Source organism: Lathyrus oleraceus, chromosome 7 (genome assembly GCF_024323335.1).
Source record: "Lathyrus oleraceus cultivar Zhongwan6 chromosome 7, CAAS_Psat_ZW6_1.0, whole genome shotgun sequence".
NCBI classification, from domain to species: Eukaryota; Viridiplantae; Streptophyta; class Magnoliopsida; order Fabales; family Fabaceae; genus Lathyrus; species Lathyrus oleraceus.
The window spans coordinates 526,870,168-526,876,515 of NC_066585.1; the positions used below are offsets into that span (position 1 = coordinate 526,870,168).

At 37.3% G+C, this 6,348-nt stretch overlaps 1 non-coding gene across 1 annotated transcript; it reads left to right on the forward strand.

The window, feature by feature from the left end:
• Positions 1 to 3,337: 3,337 nt before the first annotated feature.
• Positions 3,338 to 3,444, forward strand: LOC127108696 (small nucleolar RNA R71). Its single transcript, XR_007796218.1, has one exon. It is a non-coding gene; the product is annotated as a small nucleolar RNA R71 (small nucleolar RNA).
• The last annotated feature ends 2,904 nt before the right edge of the window (positions 3,445 to 6,348 follow it).

Below are 6,348 nucleotides of genomic sequence, written 5' to 3' on the forward strand. Positions count from 1 at the left end.
CCAGGTTTTCGAGTCTAGAGAGGTGATATGCTACTATGTTTTCAGTTCCTTTTTTATCTTTGATTTCCAAATCAAATTCTTGTAGCAACAAGATCCACCTTAGGAGTCTAGGTTTAGCGTCCTTTTTTGTTAAGAGGTACTTAATGGCAACGTGATCAGTGTAAATGATTATTTTAGCTCCGACCAAATAGGAACGAAATTTATCTAGTGCAAATACTACTGCTAAAAGTTCTTTCTCGGTCGTGGCGTAATTCATTTGCGCTTCATCTAGAGTTCTACTCGCATAATATATGACGTGAAGTTTTTTATCCTTTCGTTGTCCTAGAACAGCGCCTACGGCGTAGTCACTTGCGTCACACATTATTTCGAAAGGTTCATTCAATCCGGGGTCTGCATTATGGGCGCGGAGATCAATGCTTGTTTAAGTGTTTGAAATGCTTCTAAACATTTATTGTCGAAGATGAATTCAGCGTCTTTCATTAATAATTCGGTTAAAGGTTTAGTTATTTTAGAGAAATCTTTAATGAATCATCGGTAAAAACTGGCATGTCCTAAGAAGCTTCGTATTTCCCTCACAGTTTTCGGAGGTTGAAGGTTTTCGATTACTTCTATTTTGGCTTTGTCTACTTCAATTCCTCTATTTGATATGATGTGTCCTAAAACAATTCCTTCCTCTACCATAAAGTGACATTTTTCCCAATTAAGTACTAGGTTTACTTTTACACATCGTTCTAGAACTCTTTCTAGGTTTTCGAGACATTCTTCGAAACTTTGCCCGCATACGGAAAAGTCATCCATAAAGACTTCCATGATGTTTTTGAGAAAATCGGCGAATATTGCCATCATGCACCTTTGGAAAGTTGCAGGAGCATTGCACAAGCCAAACGGCATTCGTCGATAAGCGAAGGTACCAAAAGGACATGTGAACGTTGTCTTTTCTTGGTCATCAGGGTGAATTGGTATTTGAAAGAAACCTGAGTAACCGTCCAGATAGCAGAAATGAGAATGCTTGGCTAGTCGTTCTAACATTTGGTCTATGAATGGTAAAGGAAAATGATCTTTTCGGGTTGCTTTGTTTAGCTTTCTATAATCAATGCACATTCTCCATCCCGATTCAATTCGTTTGGTTATAGTTTCTCCTTTTTCATTTTCGATCACTGTTATACCTCATTTCTTTGGTACTACGTGTACAGGACTAACCCATTTGCTATCGGATATAGGATATATGATACCTGCCTCTAATAACTTCGTTACTTCCTTCTTCACTACCTCACTCATGATCGGGTTTAGTCTCCTCTGATGTTCCCTAGAAGTCTTACAGTCTTCTTCTAGCATGATGCGGTGCATACAAATAGAAGGACTTATCCCTTTAAGATCGGTGATGTTGTATCCTAATGCGGTTGGATATTTTCTTAAGATATGTAGGAGTTTTTCGGTTTCAAGTTTTCCTAGGTCTGCATTGACTATTACTGGTCGTTCAAGTTCTAAGTCTAGGAATTCATATCTCAGATTTTTGGGAAGTGTTTTCAGGTCGAGGGTTGGTTTCTTAAGGCATTGCGTAGGATCTGATGTTATTGCTAAACATTGGTTCAGTCTGTCTTCTACACGATAGTCGGACAAATCGTCATTTTCGAATTCTGTTTCTTTTATGCATTCATCGATGATATCCATGAAGTAACATGTGTCTTCTATCGCAGGTGCTTTCAAAAATTGGGAAAGAATAAAATCAATTTTCTCTTCTCCTACTTCGAAAGTGAGTCGTCCTCGTTTTACGTCTATGATAGCACCGACAGTTGCTAAGAAGGGTATTTCTAATATAATGGGGGTAACTTCATCTTCTCTTATGTCCATAATTATAAAATCGGTGGGAATGTAGAATTGACCTATGCGCACGGGAATGTTTTCAAGAATTCCTACGGGATATTTAACGGAACGATCTGCTAATTGCACAGACATTTTAGTTGGTCTTAATTCTCCCATTTCAAGTTTCTTGCATATGGACAAGGGCATAACACTGATACCGGCTCCTAAATCGCATAAAGCTTTGTCTATGACAAATTTTCCTATATGACAGGGTATAGAAAAACTACCAGGATCTTTAAGTTTAGGAGGCATATTTTGGATTATTGCGCTACACTCAGCAGTGAGTGTAACGGTTTCGTTATCTTCAAGTTTCTTTTTATTATATAAAATTTCTTTTAAGAACTTAGCATATGAGGGCATTTGTGTAATAGCTTCTGTAAAAGGAATTGTGATGTTTAATTGTTTCAGTAGGTCAACAATTTTTTTAAATTGGCCCGCGTTTTTTGTTTTAATTAGCCTTTGAGGATAAGGGATATGTGGTTTGTAAGGCGGTGGAGGTACATAAGGTTCTTTTTTTTCTACGGTTTCCTTATTACACTCTTCCTTTTCCTTAGGTTTACCTTCTTCCTCAGTTGACTTTTTAGAGTTTTGGTTCTCAATCCTTGGGTCAGATGGTCCTTCTACCTCTGTACCACTTCGTAATATAATTGCATGAGCGTGGCCTTTCGGATTAGGTTGTGGCTGTCCAGGAAATGTACCAGTTGGGGCAGCAGTAGACGCTTGTTGTTGAGCTACTTGCGAGATTTGTGTTTCAAGCATTTTGTTATGGGTAGCCAGGGCATCTACTTTACTTGCTAGTTGTTTAATCTGTTCGCTAGTGTGTACATTCTGGTTTAAGAACTCTTTATTGGTTTGCTGTTGAGAAGCTATGAAGTTCTCCATCATGATTTCCAAGTTGGATTTCCTAGGAACGTTATTGTTAGGTGTAGATGGGGTCAGCTTTTGATATCCAGGTGCTACAGTTGGAGCTTGACTAGGTGCTTGACTTGGTGCGTATAAAGCGTTGTTACTTTTATACGAGAAATTAGGATGGTTCTTCCAGTTTGAGTTATAGGTATTCGAGTAAGGCTTTCCTTGAGCATAGTTCACCTGTTCTGTTTGAATTCCTGTTAGGAGTTGACAATCTGTAGGAGTGTGACCTTGAATTCCACAGACCTCACAATTTTGAGTTACGGCAACCACGGTGGCTGGAGGTGATACATTTAAACTTTCAATTTTCTGGGCAAGAGCATCCACTTTTGCATTAACATGATCAAGGCTACTTATCTCGTACATGCCACCTTTTGTTTGAGGTTTTTCTACCACTGTTCGGTCGCTTCCCCACTGATAATGATTTTGGGCCATGCTCTCGATAAGTTGATAAGCGTCAGTGTAAGGTTTATCCATAAGCGCACCACCGGCGGCGGCGTCTATTGTTAACCTTGTGTTGTACAAGAGACCATTGTAGAAGGTGTGAATTACTAACCAGTCCTCTAAACCATGGTGTGGGCAAAGTCTCATCATGTCCTTGTATCTTTTCCATGCTTCGAAAAGAGATTCGTTATCTTTTTGCTTAAATCCATTTATCTGGGCTCTCAACATAGCTGTTTTTCTTGGAGGAAAATATCGGGCAAGAAAGACTTTCTTCAACTTATTCCATGTGGTGACTGAGTTGGAAGGAAGAGACTGAAGTCATCTTCTAGCTTTATCTCTTAACGAGAAAGGAAAAAGACAAAGTCGAATTGCCTCTGAAGTGACACCATTAGCTTTAACAGTGTCAGCGTATTGGACAAATACGGATAAATGAAGGTTTGGATCCTCGGTAGGATTTCCAGAAAATTGATTCTGTTGCACTGCCTGCAACAACGAAGGTTTAAGTTCGAAGTTGTTCGCTTCGATTGCGGGTGGAGCAATACTCGAATGCGGCTTATCCTGTGATGGAGCAGCGTAATCTCGAAGAGCACGAGCTGGTTCGGCCATCGCTGGTTTCGTTAAAGGAAGGAGATTTTTGAGATCAGGAACTTCGATTGGAGGAAGATTGTTTCTAGCACGATACTCCCGAATTCGTCGTAATAATCGGAGATATCGTTTGACGTCGTTGATTCGTAAGTAGTATGGCTCGCCTTGTGAGCGAGTGTGTGGCATACAAATCAACGAAAAAGGGAAAAAAATAAAAATTTCCTTAGTCTCTACAGCGTAACAGAAGAGTTACGATATCGACTAAATAAAAGTCCCCGGCAACGGCGCCAAAAACTTGGTTCGTGACTTTATGAGTCTATCGGGGTACTAACTGCAAGCGCATAGTCTAATCACGTAGTTTTAAAAGATATCGATCCCACAGGGACTTAATGAATCGATCTACCGTTTTTTCTAGGGTTACTGCGTAAAGCTAAGGCGGATGATACTTTAATGATTAGGGGGAAAAAAATAAAACTAAATTTGGATCTAGATAAAATATCAAATAATATGGATATCAGTATGTAGTTCGTCGTATTTGGGGAATCAAATCTTCGTTGGTCTTTTTCTTTATTTTAAAATAAGTCTTTTCAGTAGACACTATTAATTAAAAGTCTTTTCCTCAAGCTCTCGCTCTGTTGAATTAGACTATGACTTTATATTTTAACGTACGCTCTCACTATTTCGTTAAGTCTAAAATCACTTTTGAAAATAATAGAATCTATAGAAACTCCTTTTGAGAAAATACTAACCGTTTAAACGCCCTCGTCTCAAACTCTCGCTCTGTTGACTTAGATTATATGATTAAACTTAAATGCTTAACTCTCGTCCTCACATTTAACTTTTAAAAATAATTTTTGAAAATAATTAGAATTTAATTAACCTTAAAAATTGCTTTCGCCCTGATTTAAAGTTAATGTTCAATTTACACTGTCCAGTTAAAAACTCAAACCGTCGTTCTATTGATTTTAACTTCTTTATGTCTTTTACTCTCGTACAAAAACCTTGGCATTAACTTTGTAAATTGAGACCAGAAAAAGAGTGACTATATTCTGAAATAAATTTAAACCAACTCAATTTGGATTCCTTTATTCCGCTTACTTTACATACCGATATCTAAATTAATTAGCCAGACATGATAAACATGCATAAACAATAATCATGCATAAATACGGCAATATCAAACAAACAACATATATAAGCAGCAGAACAAAGAATATGTAAATTAAAACGATAAATCAATTAATTAATGAACCTGGAAAAATACTAGAAATCTGGATTTTATCTCCTACGCTTCGGTGCTCGAACACTCCACCACAAGTCGGTTGGATTTGTTCTTCACAATTCTCGATCAGATAGGAAAGTAAAAACAAGGAAATAAAATACTATGATCTAACGTAAGGTTAGATCCAGTAAAAATTACACAATAGTTTCCGGTGTAGAAACTATCATGAGAAAGTAAATTGTATGCTTCGGAAATTAAACTAGAAAAAAAAAATAAACTGCTTGAAAAATTAGAATGCTGGAGAAATTGTACGGCCAGAGAGAGCTTTAATTGGCTTTTGTGAGGTTTATTTATATTAACCTCCCAAGATAACCGTCTCCTAGAATGTGTCTTCAGTATGGTTCAAAGCGTCTCCGAGTGCATGAGAAAATTTAGGGGAAACCATCCACTCAGTTACGCACGTAAAGCCCAAAATATAGGAGTGGAATGTGTGACGTCCGCCACACTATGTGTTACGGTCGTAACACTAGGTCTTAAGACGTGGCGATCGGTACGTGCTTGTTGCGGTCATGACAACAATTTATTTTGTTCCAAACGTGGGCTGGGCTTTGGTGCTTCAGCTTGCTGCTTTTCCTAGAAAATCTTCTTTTTGCACCCCTTTTCTTTCTTTTTCACATGTGCTTTAAATAATGATTCCTGAAATAAATAATAAGAAAATGCCGAGTAATATTGAATAATATAAAATAAATTGAATCAAATAACGATATAATTTAATTAAATCAAGTCTAAAAATGTGATATAGTTTCATGTTATCACGCATCCTCTAGTTACTATGCCCAATTTTCTCCATCATTACCCTCATTCAAAGCATTCTCCATAATCTTCCTCAAGTTTCCATATTTCAACTTTTGATTGAAGATGTGTTAAGCCTCCATCAATCTCTCAAGTTCCAATCATCAACAATTCAATAAAACACCAAGAACATCACAAAAATCAAAATCATGTATCAAGAAAAAAGGAAAAAGGAGTAAAACAAGAGAATCAGAGCAAAAAAGAAGCAAAATACAGTTAAGGAATTATACCGAACACCTTGTGTTCGGCTGCATTTTTCTCTCCTCGTCACTTCAACCGGGTAAGCTCTCATCCATTTTATCGTTATTGTACTGTATTCTTGATGTTATTTAAACTCAAACCATAATTAAACTATAGTGTAACTCGAAATTGCGTCGAAAGCGCAAAAATGCAGGAAATATAACACAATTTTCACGTGAAATTTGTGGCCATGTTTATCTTGTATTTTGTTTGTGTTTGTGTTTTTTAATGAT